We start from the raw sequence: 19998 nt of genomic DNA on the forward strand, positions 1-19998 counted from the left end.
CATATTTGGAGTGAAAGCCACTCTCCTGCTGTGTGTCACAGCCCCATCTCCAGCCTGGAGGCCAATCCTCCCTCCCCATATAATGAGACTCAACTCCAGTCTCACCCACCTTTAGTTCCTGCCGTAACCCTATGTACTTACTGTTTCTTCTGCCTCAAATTCTAGTCCTCCTCGTCCTCCAGTGTATCTTGCACACTGTAGCATTTCAGTGTCAACGTGGATACTGGTTCCCTGGTTTCTAAGAACCAGGTCTAAATTAGCACTATGCCCTCCCCTCCCAACACAGCACTCCATGGCATATCATCCTGTTTTATTTTCTTCATTGCTGTTTTTTTTTTTTTTAAATCATTTTGTGAAATCATTGTCTGTCTTCCCCTCACTAAAAGTTAAACTTCATGAGAGCAGCAGCATTGCCTATCTAGTTCTCTTCTGTATCATGAACAATTAGAGCAGCTCCTGAACAGAGCAATCACTGAGCACATATTTACCGAATGAAAGAACTCCTCAAACAGATTACTGCACCACATTGACTGCTCAGGCTCTGGACCACTTGTCCTGAGTTAAAAGCCAAAAGGTTTCCAAAGGGATTGAGTCAGATGGCAAGCACTAACGTGAGATCATCAGGAAAGAGGGATTCGCTTATGGTTTGGCCTTGTGGCCTTCGTGTTTGAACTGCATCATTAAGAATGAAAGCATAAGCTGCTTTCTCCCAGGAAGAAACAGGAATAGTGGGCATCGTGGCAGAACAGGAAGTTGAGATGGAGAATGTACGGTGGCATGGCTGGGACACTAAGTTGGACCAAAATTTAGAGGATCTAGAAGCAGTTGAACCTAGGATGGAATCAGATACAAAACCTGACATGAATCTAGGATGGTCACTTTTGCCATGGGAGATTTCCTCTCTGTCTCACAGTATGAGTAGCTGAGATGTCCTTTGAGAGATCCTTTACAACAAAAGTCTTAGAGACACCCTGTTCATCATAGAGACACAGTTCTGTTGTGTCCAACGTGTTTTTCCTTAAATTCAGGAATTGTTCATATGGGGGAGCCCACCAGCAGGTGATAGGCTCTGAACTCCAGCCCATAATAAAACCAAATGTTTCATATTCTTAGATTCATTTCAGTCATCCATAGCTCAAGAGCTGTACCCTGGAATGGGCCACTTATCTGATGTTCCAAAATCTACAACTTTGGTGTTCTGAGCCCCACCTTGTTTTATAGGCCTCTGAAAGCAGCAATTGCATCTTGAAGATATTCCCTTTATCTCCACCAGATGTGGACTTTAATTTCTCTGAATTTTCAAAGTATGTTTTGGGTATCTAAGGAACTTGTAGCCTTGAGTTTTTAATATTTTCTATAATTGCCTTATCACCCTTTTCCTAACTGAATCATAATTCCTTAAAAGCAGAAATTCGATCTTAATCATTTTTACCTGCTAAAACACAATCACATGCCTTAGACATGAATGGATCAGTGTAAAATTTGGAAAGAGGGAGCTGGGTTAAAATACTTGTTCTGCTACTTAGTAGGTGTGTGACCTGGTGGCCTACTTCTCTAAACCCACATTTTCTCATCCCTGAAATTTAAACGGTGAAAAAGAAACTAATAACCATGTCGTGGACTGTGGAGGGAATTGAGATCCTGCACACATAGTGCTTAGTGCAGAGTACAGGTAGTAGATACCATCATAGGGACTCTCAGGGATGCCCAAATGAAAATGCCAAGAGAATCCAAGAGTGGCCCATCCTAAGTGACTGAGATTCCAATACTGATGGCATCCTAAAATATTGACTCTCATGGGGCCAGTGAATACTCGTCATACCAAAAGTTCTGCTGTGAACTCAGGCCTATATCCTTAATTAAGAAAAAGTTAACAGTGGAAAATCACTTCCGAGTCTTATAAATAGGAAATTGGATTTCCTAATGGGTAATTTAAAATACTTTGGGAGCATAAATACACCTGGAGCACTCAAGCTATAAGTTGGTGACTCAGAGAACAAGGCACAGAATCCTGAGCTACACAGCAGCAAATGGCCACTTAAGCTCTTAAAGAGCAAATTGCAGAAAATAAATTAATTCATTTAAATATGCATGAGGCTCTGAGTGGGGCGTATGCTGGAATGGTGCTGAATGATTTCCTTTGTTATGGTGTTCACAAGTATTCATAATACCTCACTCTGTGCCTTATACCTTGGCGTAGAACAAATTTCAGAATCTTTTGCCTTTTAAAATAGTTTTAAAAGTAACTTAGATTATAAAACAGGATATTCCAGTCAAAGTACATATTTTACTCGTTGAGTGGGAAAAGTGGATAGTAAGTTTATCATAGTTGGAACCCCGAGGGAATGGAAAGTGGTTCTGATTATGTTGTTAGAAAAAGGCTTTGCAGAGGCTGGCAGAGATTTGCAGAAACTTCTTAAAAGTTAAAAACTTGCCAACTTTTTGCCTAAAATATGTGCAGAGATTCAGCCACCTTCTCGGATAACATGTGGCACAGCAGTCTCAGTTCTAAGAGTCCGTATACTCATTCATAGACTTTAGGGTGTATTTAGAATATTTATCAGAATTATTGCTCAATTATTTCCAGCTCTCATCAGATCCCTTAATTTTCACTATGGGAACCACAGACACTACAATCCTGGTATTTTATGTCCTTGCATACTTAAAAACAAGTTTTATGGTTACATAATTGAATAAATAAAAGGAAAAGGGGCTGGGGAGGAGAAGGAGACAGCACCAGCAGCAGGAAACTAGCAACAAAAGGGCTGTAAGACCCAGAGCCGCGCCCTATTGCATTTAGCATTTATGGAATGAGCGGGATGGCTTTCTTTCATGGAAGCATTTCATTTCAAAGCCTAGGCAGTGAAGGAGAACTTGGCCGCAGAGCAAGAGCTGGAACTGAGGAGACCTGAACTATGGACAGGGTAAGGCTTGGAAAAGGACTTGGCAGCCCTGCCTGAGGACAAAAGCAATCAAAAGACTAGCCAAGGTCTGTCAGTGAGACGGGCAGGGATATGAACCTGGTATTCTGAACATGGAAAAATATTAAATCCATTCCAAGTCAGTTATGATGCCTGTGTATTTCTGTGAGTTTCTGTTATTACAGTAATTTCTCTTTTGACTTTGGGCTATGAATAGGATCCAGTCAGGTAGGTTTTCTTGCTTGTGAGTTTGGAAAAACACATAATTGTTCACACAGGGTTTAAATAATGTGTAATTTATGTATAAATGTATATATCTCTTTAACTGAATATTTCCTTTGATCCCAAAGACTCATGATTGGTAAGCTCATTTTTTTTTCCTTTGGGGAAACAATGATATGTCATAGTTACAGTCTTTGAAGAGAAATCTTGGAGCAATAATAGAAAGAGAAACACATTTGAGGACCAGTGGCACTCATTGGAGAGTGTCGTGACAGGTCAAGAGAGAGCCTAATTCAGAGGAGTGGAGACTCTGGAGGTATGGGTGAGATCCCTTCTCCAGGACCATGTTTACAGGCAAAGGGGAACCTTCAAACAGAAGTAAATGGTCACCTTTGTATTTTAACAAAGAAGACTCAAACCATCGTATGGGCTAGAGATACAGTAAATGGAATTGTTTTTCTTTTTTCTGTTTTTCAAAGTCAGACCATATAGGAAACTATAACCTCATTTCAGGTATCTGAATATAAACACTCAAAGGAAGCTTTTTCTCACTCATTATAAAGGATAATATCTGTTGAGCACATGCTTTTAAAATGGAGGCTATACTAAATGACATCTTTTTTTAATATGTACTATTCATCTTTGAAATCATAAGTTCACCTTTCATGACTCCTTATTTCTGTAGAATGTTCTTTTCTTTAGGATTTTGATTTGCAGGACTGCTTGGCTCTTCCCAACAAACTATAAATTGGAAGTGTCTGCTCCTTGTGAGATGTGTCAGGTCTTCATGTTGATAATTTATTCTCTCAGGTTGGTCTGACCAAACCTGATGACCCAAAGGTTTTCATTTTAAGACTGATCACCTTTGTTTAAAAAGTGATATACTATATGTACTATAGTATACTATAATGTACTACAAATAATGTTCTTTAGACATTAGAAAACCATCCCAATTACATACCCACCAATTACCCTCCTGCTCTGAAGAATTTCATACTACCTGATGCTGTTGATGGAAGGATTATTTCGACAGGTAGAATTCAAATATGACTACTTAAAATGAATAGGCGAATGTGCTCTTCTGTAGGTACTAACTACTGATGCTTCTTTAAGGGTATATTGTTTAGTCAGCTTTTCGATGTTATGACCAAAGACCTGACCAGAAAATTTACGGGAGGAAAAGTTTATTTTGGCTCAGAGTTTCAAAGAATCAGCTCATGGTCAAATGAGTGCGTAACTCTGGGTCTGAGGCAAAACATCTTGGTGAAAGGGTATGGTAGAGGAAAGTTGCTTAGCTCCTGGTAGCCAGGAAGCAGAGAGAGAGAGAGTTCCTTCACCTGGGCCAAAATATAAACCACAAAGGCACAGCCCCAGTGACCTGCTTCCTTCAGCCACCCCTACTTGCCTATGGTCACCATCCTGTTAATCCATATTAGTGGATTTTCCCACTGATTATGTGACTGCTCTCATAATCTAATCGCTTTACCTTGGAACATTCTTGCATTGTTACACACACGAGCTTTTGGGAGATACCACATATCCAGACCATAATAGCACTAATCCTATAATAAATTGAAAATCAGAATCATCAAGAACTTTTAGTATGAAATACTCCATTACTACATTTGTAGTGATTAACTTGATGCTTAATAGCTCTTCGAGATGTTTTTCTAATCAATGCACATGAGCTATCATCAAAACTAGAATTCCTAATTCTGAGCCAAAACAGTTGGAGACCAACCAAATCAGAACCTTTAATAGGGTTTATAAAGGAAAACCATCAATCATTTATTCTCCCTCCCGAGCTCTGCATACATTATTAAAAATTTTTATCAAAATTTTTATTCTAAAAAGCCTTTTAAGAAATTTGAATTTAAGAAATATTAGCGTGTAGTATTATCTAATCAAAACTTGATTTGTAAGGGTGAATCAGCTAATATATTCATAATTCTACTTCTGTTAACAACTCTGAAATTGGCTGATAATTACTTTAGAATTAGAGGCTCTAATTTGTACATTGGTAATATGTTTCCAATCACCAGCCAATGTAATAACAATAATAAATTATACTTCTCTCTTCTTTGAGATGATGCTGAATCATAATCAGATCAGCTGAAGTAGGATATTTTCACTAGAGCTGAATATAAAATTTTCCCTGAATATTAAAACCCTGTGATGTTTCTGAAGATTTGAGGCCTTGTTTAGCACTATGCTAGACAAGACCTGTCAGTGGTTTTTGGTGGTTTTTATTTCAGTTCAAGTTTATGACGAAGAAATTCTTATTATCTCTGTCAGCAAAATTCCTGAAGTACAGTACCAAACAAAAAATGCTTTGTAAACCATTTGAAAGCCCAAAACTTGGCCATGTAACTTTACCCACATTTACCCCGGGCATCCACCTAGTTAACTCCCGAAGGCCTCAAACCAAGACTCCACTGCCCCCAGCTATTCCTAAAGTTGTGTTTTCAGTCTACAGAATAAAAGTAAATTAATTACATCACAAATAATTTTAAACATTTCCTTAATTTGCAGAACGCTTTGCTCAACAAAATTTAGCTAGAACCTTAAAGCATAAAGGAAGATAGATAATTTCTTTTTGCTTAAAGTAAGTATAATACAAACGCTGTCACCAGGACTTTCCACCATTACCAAAATAAATGCATACTGCTGCATAGCCATATCAACTCCACTTAAGGCCTTTACCTTATATTTCCTACAAGAAATAATGGTAATAAATACTAAGGGAATACCATGTGCTACCTTATGTCAGATTCTGAGTGCTTTCTGTGAACTGTCTCGTGTAATAGGACATCATTAGGTACTGCTTCACAGGAGGGGGCAACTGAGAGACAGAAATACTACCTTTGTTGCACAGGGTCATAAAGCCTAGGAGTAGTAGATGTCAGATTTTTTTCTGGCCGCCTGACTCCAAAGCCCATGTGCTTACCATTAATCCATCACCTTCTATCGAAGGCAAAAGAAACAGAACAAAACCAAACCAAAACCTTTAATAGGATTTAAGAAAACAGATCTGCTGTGGGGAGACTGACATGCTGGAGGAGAATTTTGCAGAGATTAGTTGCCTGATGCTGTTCTAATAGGCCCACAGGTGAGGGGTTTTGTTCTCAACTTTGGCCACACACTACAATTACCTGGGGGTCTATAAAAAGAACCGGTGCCTTCATGTCCCGTGCAGAGGGTGGATGTGCTTGACCTCAGTGTAGCCTCAATGCTGGGTTCTCTTTAAAACTCCTCCAGTGCTTGCTGAGTAGCCACGGCTGAGCAGCACTGCAGTGAAAACTTTCTGCTTGTTCACGGATCTGCTCACACTGGGCGGAGGTGAAGTAGGCACCCTGGCAGATGAAAGGGGCCACCAAAGTGAAATCATCCCAAGTTCTCCTGTAATGGGATTCTTCAATAATATCTTCATATCATTCCCCAGAACCAAATAATTCTCTCAGAATGTTCAAATGGGTCTTTAAAATAACAGTCTAGGGGTTCTTGTTCCTTGTACAAGTGGTAAGGACCCCTGGCCTGACACCTTGTTTGTGATGTGAACGGCAGTAAAATCTCAAAGTCTGGCAAAGCACTGTTTTGGATGGTAGAACTCAGGACTGGAGATGGGCAGATTCTGTAGAAAGGGAACATCTGCTCGCGTTAATGAGCTGACGTGGTTAAAGAAGCCTGTTCCTCCTGTGGAGCTCTTTTCAGGGCAGTAGCCTACCTGTTGCTGTCTCGCTGGAGGGCAGGTCACGTAAGTCCTTCCTAAGGGCCATGACAGAGCAGGTGATTAACGTCACAGGAGGAACTGATAGCCCTGGAAACTATAAGTAATTATAAACATAAAAATGATCTACCACTGAATTGCTGTTTGCCTAGGAGCGTGGCGCGCACCTTTCTGTGACTGCCAGTGCATTCAGTTATATTTCCACCGTGCATAATTAAGCGTATTCACTTGTTTTCTTGGAAACAGCTTAAAATAGATTACATGCCATCAAGTAATTTGAATTTCAGAAGACAAAGAGTTGTTTACTGGTATAACACCTCCTCTCTAAAAATCCATAAATTCCTCCGCCGCCAATCCAATTTGGTGTCTCGTACTTATTTATTTTTTTTAATCACGATTGTTTAGTTCCAGAAACTTCACTATGCTACATGTGAAGAGTGATTTTTTTTTTTTTTGGAAACTACAGATTGGACTTCCTAGTGTAGTACTCGCCTTACTTTTTCCCTTTCTATGTCCAGATTCGGTTGTAAATTTTTTCTACAGAATTTCATATACTCTGTAGATCAGTTTTTTTTTCTTAAGATTGTATTACAGCATGGATTAACAGAATCCTCAGGAGCATAAAGACAGATATTTTCCTGGAAAAATCACAAATTGAGGAAAAATTATAACAAATATGCTGAAAAATCCAGGTTTATTTATTCAGTTAGTCTTTAGGAATTTTTTTTAAGCTGGAGGGCAGAGAGCAGGATTTTGGGGTCACTTCCTCCTTAGTAACTGCTGGCTAGGAATTCGTAGAATCATCGTGTTGATCGGGGAATCACTAAAAAGTTATAATTTGAATTTTTTTCAATTAAAGTATGGCCATTGTCACAGTACAGTTACTAAAATTATTTTGTTAAATGAAACACTGACCTTATAGTAAATTAGGGGATTTCTTTGGGAGAAACTTTTCAGCTGGGCACCCAAACCTGAGATACAGGGAAGAAGAGTAAAGGCATTGTTTTGACAGTTTGTTGGTTTTCTGATCTGGGCTGTTACCTGCCAGGGCTTTGAGAGCTCCGGGTCCTTGTTGGATTCCTTTCAGTGCCTCAACTCCTCGATAATTGAACAATAAACTCCTTGAAGTCAGCCGGAGGGACTGTGGGTCAGGACTGATATATTGCACTCTTGCTTCCTCCCTCTGTCCAAATGCTGCTCCCTCTCCCTTCATTTCAGGCCCTCTCTCCTCCTGGATCGGAAACATCTGTCCCTGAATTGTTCCATGCTCTTGATTTCTGTCACTGCGGTTCAGCTGGCCATATGGACGGGAGGGATGAGTGGCTACTTGAAGCAGTGCACTCTAAGGAGATTTAGAAAAAGAACATCTCATCTCTCCCCTGACAGCTTCTTCCCCTAACTGGCTCAGACAAAGGGCAAGCAGGATTAACCATCTCCGATGGCCTGGGTGACCGCCAGCGGCCAGAGGTCAGCAAAGTATCTCCTTCCGCAGGGAGCATAACTAGCCATGAGGGCAGGGGTGCAGCGGAAATGTGTTTTTCAGCAGTCCAAAAAAGCATTTTCTTCACTGAGAAATTTCCTTTTGACTTTCCAGTGGCTGCGATGACTAACTGCCCTTCTTACCATCTCAGCAGCATGTTTCAGGATTTACCTGCGAAGAGAGCCAGTCCATTGGACATGTTGTTGAATGTCTGATCTACTGCAATTTATTTTCTGGTCTTGTATTTTTTCCAGGAAAAAAAAAAAGGGTTTTTTTTTTTTTTTCAAATATATAAGAAATAAGTCTATGAGAATAAGTATATGGGAAAAGTTAGTCTGATGCCATGGCATAGTTGGAAGTATTTTTCTTTCCTTTTACAGTTCTTTGACATTAGCCATTAATGACCCCCAAAGGTTCATCAGTCAGGCAGTCAGTATGAAATAATATAAAAGTCTGGGTTTCAGGACCAGAAGCACTGACCCTTCTCTTTCTTAAATACCTGAGCTGCCTACAGCAGTTCTGAGCTCTGGCTCAAGAAGACAGGCCTGCTCGGCTTGGCATCATGGTCTGGCCCCACACAGTGCCTCTGTTTTGGCCCCTTCATCCTTTACCTCAGCAGACAGGAAACCTGCCTCCCTGCAGAATACTACTTCACTTCCGAGGTTAGGAAGTGAAATTTAAATGCTACAAAAAGGCATTCCTTTGGTTGAGGCAGACCAGGAGGCCACATGAATGATTTATTATGTATCACTTTATCAATGAAACATTTTCCCACTCAGGAATAAGCATTCTACTATACTTGCCAACAACCTAAAACAGTTAGCTCAGCATAAACAGAACTATTTTATCAGTTCAGCCTACGTGGGACCTAATACATTCTACAGGAAAGCCTTTATTAAACATTAGAGTTGTCCTGCAATTGTTTAAGAAAGTTTCCATTGCAGAGTGATTCCTGCTTGTAGAGTAAATGTGGTTTTCACAGAGTCCAGTGTGATTTTTAGCTGAGTGAGACAATGACAGGGACAGTTGGGAGCCAGGGATCATTGTTGGACCTGTACCGCCACCTACAGGAAGACTAAGGAATGTTGGTTCCATTTCTCATGTGCACTTCCATTATAATAGCCAGAACAGAATCAAGAAGTATATGTGTTTAGATTTGGTTGTGTACATACAATACAGTAAGATTTTGTTGCTACATTTTTTTAAATAGGGGGCTGTATGTTTGCAAAATATTGTTTTGTAATAATTAAATATCTATTAATTAGACTCCTAAGGGAATGAAGTCCCTTTTATTCTATGTTAAATTGTTAACTGGAGAACCCATTTGATACTCTTCATAAGGTTTAGTATTTGAATTTCTGGTTAACCTTGAGCAGAAATCTTGCACTGAATATTAGTTTCATCATTTACTTATTATCTCTGCTGCTTCTGTCTGTCTCCCCCTTCCAGAACATTATCTTCATGAGGGAAAGTGTTTCTTTTAATCTATTTTTTTTTTTTTTTTACTGTTTTTTCCCCAGGACCTAGAACTGTGCCTATCACAAAAGCAAATACTCAAATATTTAACGAGTCACTACCACTGTACTTTCCTAGGAAGAAGAACACATGAGAAAAGACAGTCACTTCTTTGCCTCTGGGTTCTTGTTTTAAATGGGAATGCTAGTAGCTCTTGTTTCTCTGTTCCTGTTGTTATGAAAATTAAATGAGATAATGGATGGCAAAATGCTCTGAATTATGAAGCATTATAAAATTTAGACATTTTTTCTCAAAACTCATTTTGGAGGGAAGGGAGAGGTCTAGAAATGTAGAAAAAAATATTTTTAAATTGTTCCCCCATAACTTCCTGGGGTGTTTTTAAAACTTACATTTCTGAGTTCCAACCTATAGATTAGGTCTTGACAATTTTAGTTCCTTAAGAATCTTATATGATCCTGTAGCATGCTAAAATTGGAAAACTTTGGGTATCAGGAAGGTTGAAACTGAATCTAAAATGAAAGTGACTCATTTAATAGTATTAGTAAATTGTTTACTTAGTACTTAGTGTTATTTAGTATTAGTATTTAATGTTATTTAGTATTATTAGTTATCTTTTCCAAAGAAATTATTTCTGATAAGATGAATTTCATTGACTTTAAAAGATATATTAAATTTTAATTGATCTGTCATCATTTAACTTAATGTATATGATACTATCTTGTACAAAAAAAATAAAATGGATGGATCTAGACATTTGTAAATTAAGATACCCTTAGTATATCAAAATTACTTAATTTTAGAGACTTTTATATATATTTCATAAAGTAGGTTACAAATAATTTTAAAATTAAGCAAAGGGGAAAGTCCCCTAAGTTTGTTTGTATAAGACTGACTTCAATTTTATTTAAGAAATTCCACTTTGATTTTTGTGATGATCATATGCTGAATAGGATATTAATATGCTTTGGCATATTATAGAAGTGGTGTATTTCTTGGCATTGAGGATATTTCCTTGCTCTCCTCTTCTTTAAGCATTTTCTGAGAAACAAATGGGGGAAAGACCATATCTACAAATTTTCAAATTAACCTTGGAAGAACTAAGCATTTCATGTGCAATAATACTTTTATAGATAGATATATGTTCCCCAAACAGGTAAGTGCCTCTCAGGCCTGGTAAACCCAGTTTTCTTCATTTCATATCTTGTCTTAAGGACATTGTTATCTGGGTCATCGTCTATCTATCTGTAGCGCCTGCCTCACAATATGAATGAGTGGATTAGATTTTTATTCTAAAACAAAGTAGGGGCACTCTAGAGAGTGGGTTAGGGTGAAATTGGGCATCAGATGAATCTCAAGAGCAAACCCCGGTCCTCTCCAACTGCACATCTTTCTCTCCCTCGCCTTCAAAGCATATTCTCATATTTATTCATGCATACACATACTCACCCATATCAGGGGTGTCTATATACCAGGCACCCCTGTGGTAGTACTGACAGTGATCAACCAGACTCGAGAATTCAGTGGCTTCCTTGACACAGTGGGAAGGGAGCAATAGCACACCAGTGTAGCACCAGGATCATAGACAGTCAAGATAGACTATAGGGTGCGTGCTGTGGGAGAAATCGGCACATTAAAAATCTGCAAAGTAACTGAGGAAGGTCACACTGATGAGGTTTCCAAGGAGATCCCTTTGTGTAGGTGAGATCTAAAGAATGAGAAGAAATGGGAGAGAGCCCAGCCTGAGAGCCGAGGGAAGGGACCTGGACTGAGGGATACCAAGGGACAAGGGCTTTCCTGGTGGAATTGGATGTTGGACATGAAATAAAGGAGCAGGCAGGAGGGAAACCTTGTAGGCCGTAGCAGGATGTGGCGTTATTCCAGGAGCATTCCAAAAACATCTCCGTGATTTAACCAGGAAGTGATTCATGAGTTCCCTTTGAAAAACTTTACTCGGGCAGAGGTGTCTTTGTGATCATGCCTCCAAAGTATTTCTGCAGTCTTCCCCTATCTCCAATTCTAATTACCCTCACCCTAGTTGAGTCTCTTATCTCTAATGCTATCTGTCTACTAGTAGGTTTCTCTTCTAAGATGCCTTTTTTAATCTGCCAGATAATTTGAATGTTGTCTCTCTTACTCAAACATATGAAGTATGCTCACTACCTGCACAGGGGACGGAGTCTGAGTTTGTGTTTTAGTGCCCATTCCTCACTGTTAGGTGTCCATCAGATCCCTGCACCCCCCACATTGTTCCCACTTCTCTGCTGCTATTCCTTCACCTCCTCTGTCTGCCAGTGCCGTTCTCCCTTTTCTAGGCCAGCTCCCATTTCTTAAAAGAAGCTTTCTCCCTTGTAGTCCTACCCTTATCCCTACAACCGAGAACCCATAGTGCCATATGTGTCCTTAATGTCCTTATGTTCAAGAGTGTCTCTGAGGCCCTGCAGAAACAAGTGTCTAGGAACCTAGAAGCTTTGGGTAAATGCCACGTGGGGGTTTTGTACACAGGTAGCTGAGTGGATTAATGAGATCTCTTGAACAAGAGCAAGCAAGCATGGTGGCAGCGTCTTTAGCAGATGGTAGGTGTGAGCAAGTCATCGTGCACACTCCTTCTCATTGTTCTCCTATCCCTTTTCTATTTGGCAAGCTCTTGCCCTATTTATACGGGCACGTGCTTTGCAATGGGTATTCTACTGCTGGCCTTGAAAACAAGATGGTACATCTTAGATCTGCCTTCAAAGGGCTGGGAGCCTAACAGAGGAGCTGAGGTGGACCCAACGGAATGAGCAGCTCTGCAGATGCTCAGAATGAGGCAATAAACAAAATGATGGGCAGCAATATAGCTCAATCTTCAACTGAAACCTCATTTGTTTCTTAGAAAAGAAGGCTGGGGTGTGGGGGGGCTAAGAAAAGAAAGGAGGCTTAGAAAAAAATTTGCATTACTAAGCCTTCATTACTTTTCCAAAATATCCTGCAGCATGCTTACTAATATATTATGAAATTCTCATGAATAAGTAACTCTAATGTCACATTTCAAAATGTGTGAACAAAGTATTTTCCAAAATTTTTTTTCTGTATGCTTCATTTTGTAAGTTACCCCAAGAAATGATGTGTAGATTACGATATGTTTACAGAACTGATGTGTCATGAGTCCCATTATCCTTTTAGATAATCAGGCTTGAGTGCTGACAAAGGCATTAACCCATTTTACTACTGTAAAATATTTTTAAATGCATTCTAGTTTCATGATATATTAATAGTCAAAGCCTTTTAAATTGTATAAATGTGTTTATAAAAAATTAATTTTAAATTGTAAAATGGTGAAATCCATTCAATTTGGATCTTACACATAGACCTTGGGTTCTGTTGTAATTGGCTTTAACAGTACATGTTCATTGTCTAGTTTCCTAATGATTAAAAGCATCCCATTGCTAAATATTCAAGTCTCAAGTGATAGTCTCTCCCTCCCAAATAAGGAATTTTTAAAAATCCAACTTCTAAGAAATTTAGGTAGTAAAATCTCAATAAGACTAGGAATCACATTGCTGGTGTGTACCATTTGAGCTGAAGCACATCTAGTCACTTGGAAGAGACAAGCTCTGTTACATACATGAGCAAGACAGTATGTTGTGTATTCCAGAAAGCACACAGCAAGAAGTGCATCCAGGACAAGCCACGCACATCATCCGCTCTGAGAAGGCCCTACAATTCAGGTTTGCATGGAGCTGGGCCTTAAAAGTTGGGTAAAATGAGTAGGTGAACACAAGAAAGGGGGGTAAGAGAGAAAGTGTGCGTTCCTTCCAGGAAGAAGACCAGAGATACCTTGGAACCCATAATAAGCAGGTGGTACTGAGCACCCCACCTCTCCTACTGGAAATCTCCTGAACCTCATCACCACATCATGCAGGCTAACAGTAGGCCTGACAGACACCCCAGGCAAGGCAGTTTTTCTGCTACTTCATAGAGATCAATACTGAGGAATACAGAGGTCTCAGCACCCTTTGTAGGGAGACCAGATCCAAGTGTGAGACAGAAAAGAGGGAGGAGATAATGACCTGAAAATAGCAGTCTTCACCATATTGTCAGCTTCCTTAAGGAGGTTTTCAACTAGAATGCAAATACCAACTAATCTTTTGACCCAAAGAACAGAAGAAATGCAGTTAAATCCATCTGAAATAACTGTAGAGTTAATGTACTTCATGCCCCCCAGGCCTCCCCATGTTCAATGAATTTAGTTAACATTATAAAATTGCAAGCATGCAATGCAACAAAATGCTAAATTCCCCACAAAGTTTATGTGGCTACATTAACACAGTCCAATAGCAGGGTAGCCTGAGTGACCTAGGCTTCAATTAGTTAGAGGTGTTCTGCTTGTTTCTGCAGGTCTTTGTACCTGATGGCAGTGAAGGGTGCAGTTTAAACCTTGATTAAATTTTAGCCTTAAGCAACAAAATAATTTTGCTATCATCTGCATGTTATATTACTTAACGTTTTTCAATCTATAATAATTATATATACATAAACATTCAGAAAAAAAATTGACATTCTCCTCTTTGGCACATGAAAAAGGAGGAAAGGAATAAAACTTTTATCAAATACACAATAAATGCCTTGAACAATCCTAGGTACTATATATTCCTCATAAGGATACTATGAAATAGCCTTTATCATTTTCAGATTAAAGATTGGAATGCAGAAATTTGGAGAATTTAAGATGGGTACACTATGATATGTAGAGTAAAAAGTGTGTAAGCACATTAATGATATAACCAGATGTAAGCAGAAACCAGTTCAGTGCATGTCTGGCTGGTGAGGTGATTCTAAGCACACAAGCATGCACACACTTGCACACATGTGTGTATTCTTGTGAAAAGGAGGCATGAATAGAGGAACTTTGCAAGCAGAGAGAAAAGGAAGGTCACTCACTTCCTGTGGAGAACTGTCTTCAAGGCTTTTAACTTTGTATAATGATCCCCAAAAGATGCCATGGAAAAGTGAACATGTAAAAACTTCAGACCTAATTGTCATCATGAAAAGAACCTGATGTCTGAGATAAAGCCTGGTAGGAAAAAGAAAATCAGTGCATAGAAACAGGACACTGATTGGGGACATATGTATGCAAGATCAGGAAAGAAGAGGAATGGAAGTCATGACAGCTTTGCAAAATCATGCACTTTACATGGTTATATAAGCAAAAAGAGAGAATGTGCTTCAAACCTGTCCCAGGAATTAGCAACTCAAAGGATTTATGTCTTCAATGGTTTAAAGAAATGTGGCATGTGATTATCCATATATTCTCATCGCAGTAGAATAATTCTACCCTCTTTTAGCCTGTATAAGTGTGTGATATGGCAAAGACAGAACACGTATAGTTCATTAACATGCAACATGAGCAGGGGCAGCCGTGTGTATTAGACAATGTTAGAGAATTATAATCCCTTCCTCGCTTCTGTGTTAGACTGATTTTGAACTGTTCCTGGGTGGTGGTTACCGCAGGCTGTGATTAGATAAATGGATGCAAATGGTAATTGTAACTGATGAATGATTGATGATGGCTTTCTGCATTTCATTCTGCACCCTTGGAAACAGCCTGTGCCCTACCAGAAATGTAACCTCTAACCAGAGAATGGGTTTCAGTGTAAAATGCAGTTGCTAGCTTGTTTTCCTGGGAGGTCGAATGAGGTGGGTAATAGTGTGTTCTAGGAAGAATGGGCCCATCATTTCTGGTCCCTGTCTTTCCTGATTTTTTTTTTTTTTTTTTAGCTTTCTCTGTCAAATCCTTGCTAGTTAAAGACTAGAAAAAGAGTCTAAGAGCTCAATGTGGGGAATTAGAGAATCTAGGCAAGTAGTTCTTCTTATTGATTTCTCAAATAGAAGTACTCAAATAAGGCAGCCTTGAGGTGGATATGGACCCCATCCCATACCTCTGGGTTTAATAACCACTGGCCTACATTTAGGAACTACTTAAATGGTGCTGTATTTCCTAAAGCTTTGCAACTGATTAAATAGATTGCCTAATGCTCTTCAGGTAACATGGTTTCTCAGCATCTCTGTAAAGTTGTGTGCCCGTGTATTTGGGGTAAGCATGCAAATTTTGGTCACATTTATAGACTGTTTTTTACTTTCTTATGAAAAGACATGAACAACAAATATATTGAGATTTTTTAAAAAAGGAGCATAAATAGGAAATTTAAAACGCTTTCAACCTGTGGACAGTATATCAAAAGTTCTATAAAGAGTATTTGAGGGCTGGGGATGTGGCTCAAGCGGTAGCTCGCTCGCCTGGCATGCGTGCGGCCCGGGTTCGATCCTCAGCACCACATACCAACAAAGATGTTGTGTCCGCTGGGAACTTATAAATAAATATTAAAAATTCTCTCTCTCTCTCTCTCTCTCTCTCTCTCTCTCTCTCTCTCTCTCTTTCTCTCCTCTCTCTCTTTAAAATAAAAAAAAAAGAGTATTTGAGACTTTCTTTTTATTCTGAATTCAGAAGCATAATTAACCTATCTTTTGGGCCCATCTTGTTCAATTTGCTCCTACTTTGGAGGTTCCAGCTGAAGTAAGATTGTCAAGAAGCCAATCATGAACATAACGAAGATTACTTAGAATGTGAACATGGATTTGTTAAGTGCGTGTTACTGCTGGTATGTTCACTTTGTCCTGTGTTGGTTCCTAATGATAGTCCTGGGAAGCAGAAGGAAGGAAACAGGAGTTTACTGGGGCAGCATAGTAGAGTAGGGCCTGTGTTCTAGCCACACTTCCTTCATAACTAACTTACCTGACTTGAAAAGCCCGACATCTCCTGATTGCAGTATCAATGTGAGAATCTACGCCTGCCCCACCCAACCCTGTTGCCTCCTTTATCCATAAAGAGTTTGCTGGAGATTGGAATGGGTCTTCAAAAATAAAACTCCAAAACAGAGGGAGACATCAGAACCACAGTGAAACATCTGACCACAGGTTAGAAAAGCAAAGAAATTGCACAACATGGGGATTGTTGCAGAATTCAGAAAGATCATATATGGAAAGCACTTTACCCTCTGAAGCCATTGACTGAAGAGTATTATAGATTTGGTGACAAAAACTGAGAGCTAATTTAGATGGTTTTTAAATTATTTTTAAAGCCAAACTTCAAAAAATATATTAAAAAAGAAAAAAAAATCCTCCTTGTTTAAATGGATTTGGTTTTAGAAAAAATTCTATATTTACTAGTAGACAAGTAGGGGAAACAGTCTACATATGCTCAAAGGGAAAGAAAGAAGCAGAAGTCACTGCAAGATCATAGCAGGGAACACGCGGGTTCTCTGCCTCCTCAACTGCACACGATCTGCTTCACCTTGGACTCCTTCATCCCTGAACTGGGGCATGCAAGGCCAGCCTTTCCACCACAGCCTGCACGCAGAAGCCAATTAGCATGTTTCCTCTGTGAACTCTCTTCTAGAGTAAATGTCCTAATTTCTTGAAGGTACTGCACTTAACATCTTCCACATGCTTTCCATGGACTCACTGCTGTGCGTCGGCAAATTACTAAGAGCAGAGCAGGGAGCTACGCCTATCATGGGCAATGTTGGGTATAATTATATAGTGGTTTTTCCCCTCAGAGTATTTTTCTAATTTTCAATCATTTTATCTTCATTATCCCTGTGAAGTAGGTAGGGCAAGTATGAGGGGAGGTTGGGCACTGAATTTTTAGGCCAAAGACTGATATTACAAACTATTTGCTAACTACAGAACCTTGGGCACATCAGTTAACTGCTCTTAGATTCACTTTCCTCATCTGTTAATTGAGAAGAATGTCTGTGCTGCCTACCTCACAGGGTTGTTGTGAGGGTCAAATGAGAATGTATGTGAAAGATTTGTAAATGGTAAACCACTATATTCTTGAAAAAAAAAAAAAAAAGAGCAGAGCAGGGTGCTCTCACGCTACAGCAGTGAGTCCAGCGGTTTGCTGCTATCCTTTCTTGAACATCACCGTCGTACAGAAGCTCAGCTCTGGATTAGCTCCTTCAATAATTCACATAATAAATACTACTAAATATCAACTACTGTTGAATTTATATTAAACTGAAACTCCTGTGCTTCTTTTATATGTGATTCTATAAGCCAGTTCGCAGGCACCCTAACCCCATGTTACTGCTGTTCTAAGTGTAATTGGCAGACTTTATTACTGTCTTTATTTTGTTTTATCTTGATAGTTTTCTAGAGCAAGGGAAATTTTTTAAGTGCATTTAGATTTGGTTTTTATGTTTTATATGCTCATTAAAGAAAATTTGGAATATCAGAAAATTAGGAAAGATCCATATTCAGAATCAGAATATATCATCCATAATCTTGTCATCCAAACAACAAATAATAGCAATTTTGATGTATTTACTGTCATTTTCTGTGTGCATACTTATGCTGTCTATACTCCTTTTCCATATTATTCTAAAACAGACCTAAAAGTATATCACATACTGTCTGCAGTCCTCAAAAATATACATTTATTGCCTTACATAACATTCTGTGCAATGTAAATACTTACCTGTTTGTTTCCCCTGGACAGTTGTATTCTTTTTACTATTATAAATGATACTATAAGAGATAGCTACCTGCAAGATGTTTTCTCTCTGTTTATGAATTTTCCTTTTAGGATTAATGCTTAGACCGGAATTTACTAAGCCAAAGACAATAAAGTCTAAAAATTTCATTTCTGCCATTTAATTAGTAGATAAGCACAGACACAAAAAGATGATGGCTATCCTTGGCCCCTAGGTTCCTATAACGTTCTGGTTTGTTGTTGGTGATGGTGATGTTGTTGTTTTGCAGACTCAGGATTGAAACTCAGGGATACTCTACCCTTGAGCTATACTCACAGTCTTCTTTTTTATAGATCTTATTTTCAGACAGGGTCTCACTAAGTTGCCCAGGCTGGCTTGGAAGTTGAGGTCCCCTGGCCTTAGCTTTCTGAGTAGTACAGGCATGGGCCAGCACCCCCAGCTCCTACAACACTCTTTACATCCATTTCATTACACATATAATTACTTCTTCAAAGATTCTTTTCCTGAAAGCATATCCATCAGGATTCATTCAGCTGGAGGAACAAAGGCTCAGCATAGCAGTAGCTTCAATGCAGCAGAGATTTCTTTCTCAAGTGAAGTCACTGGATACAGTCAAAGGATGTTCCTTGCTTCACTTCGCAAGGTCATCTAGGACACTGGTTCCTGGCTCCTCCCACCAGTCTCTCCACCAGACCTGGGTGGAGCTTTCATGGGCAGGGATGACCACTGCAGCTCCATCCTGTCCCTCCTAGTCTAGGGAACAGCATAGACTAGCAAAAGCATTAACTGTCTCTTTAAGGGGAATTCCTTAGTCTGTCATACAACTTCTGCATGTATCGTTTTAGCTAGAACTTTCTCTCACTGATTTACCTAGCTGCAGAGGAGATTGAGTCATGTCATCTCTGTTCTCAGGAGAGAGGAGGCGGGGGGAGATATGTCTGAAGATCAGAGCTTCTGTTGTTCTATACAAATGGGAAGGTGGATATTATGTATTACAAGCAGTTTCTGGCAGGGAGAGCATCTGCTTCCCTCCTTCTTCCTTCTTCCTCCACAGACCCCTCAGGACCTGAGGACCTGGGTCAGAAACAGAAAACCTGAATAACTACTAAGTATGTTTGAGTTGAACCTACAAATTGGTCAAGCATATGTTTGTCAGTCACAACTTCCTTTATGCCACTTGGGTCGTTTATTTAAAAAATTCATTCCCTAACTTAAATTCTGGCGGAATTGACAGAGTACCTTGCCAGCAGACGGCTATTTCTGGTCAAACTCGCTGCAGCCCAACTCTGTAAACACTGGAGTTTGAATTCTGTTCCTTATGAGATCTTCTTTCCTAGGGAAGTTCGTTTGAAAAAGCACTGTGAATTAAAAATAAGAATCCACACAGTTATTATTTATGGAGCACAAGAGTGGAAAGTCATGCTTCCGTAAAACATGAAAGCCAAGTAAAGCCCGCTGACTTTAATTAAATTCATGGATTTTGGTATATTTTATACAAACAAAGGAAAAAAATAGGTAGGATGAAATTGAGCCATTTGACATAAAGAGCCTGATAATCTGAGTGGGTATTTTAACTCACTTGCTCATTACTCAAAGACACAAATCTTTGTCAGTTGCCAAATCACATTCTTTTATTTT

General features: G+C 39.2%; 1 protein-coding gene across 1 annotated transcript in view; it reads left to right on the forward strand.

The window, feature by feature from the left end:
• Tpk1 (thiamin pyrophosphokinase 1) overlaps positions 1-19998 on the forward strand; it is a 332659-nt gene that overhangs the window by 262502 nt on the left and 50159 nt on the right. The gene's annotated exons all lie outside the window — the stretch shown is intronic.

This window comes from Urocitellus parryii, chromosome 3, assembly GCF_045843805.1.
Source record: "Urocitellus parryii isolate mUroPar1 chromosome 3, mUroPar1.hap1, whole genome shotgun sequence".
In the NCBI taxonomy this organism is placed as follows: domain Eukaryota; kingdom Metazoa; phylum Chordata; class Mammalia; order Rodentia; family Sciuridae; genus Urocitellus; species Urocitellus parryii.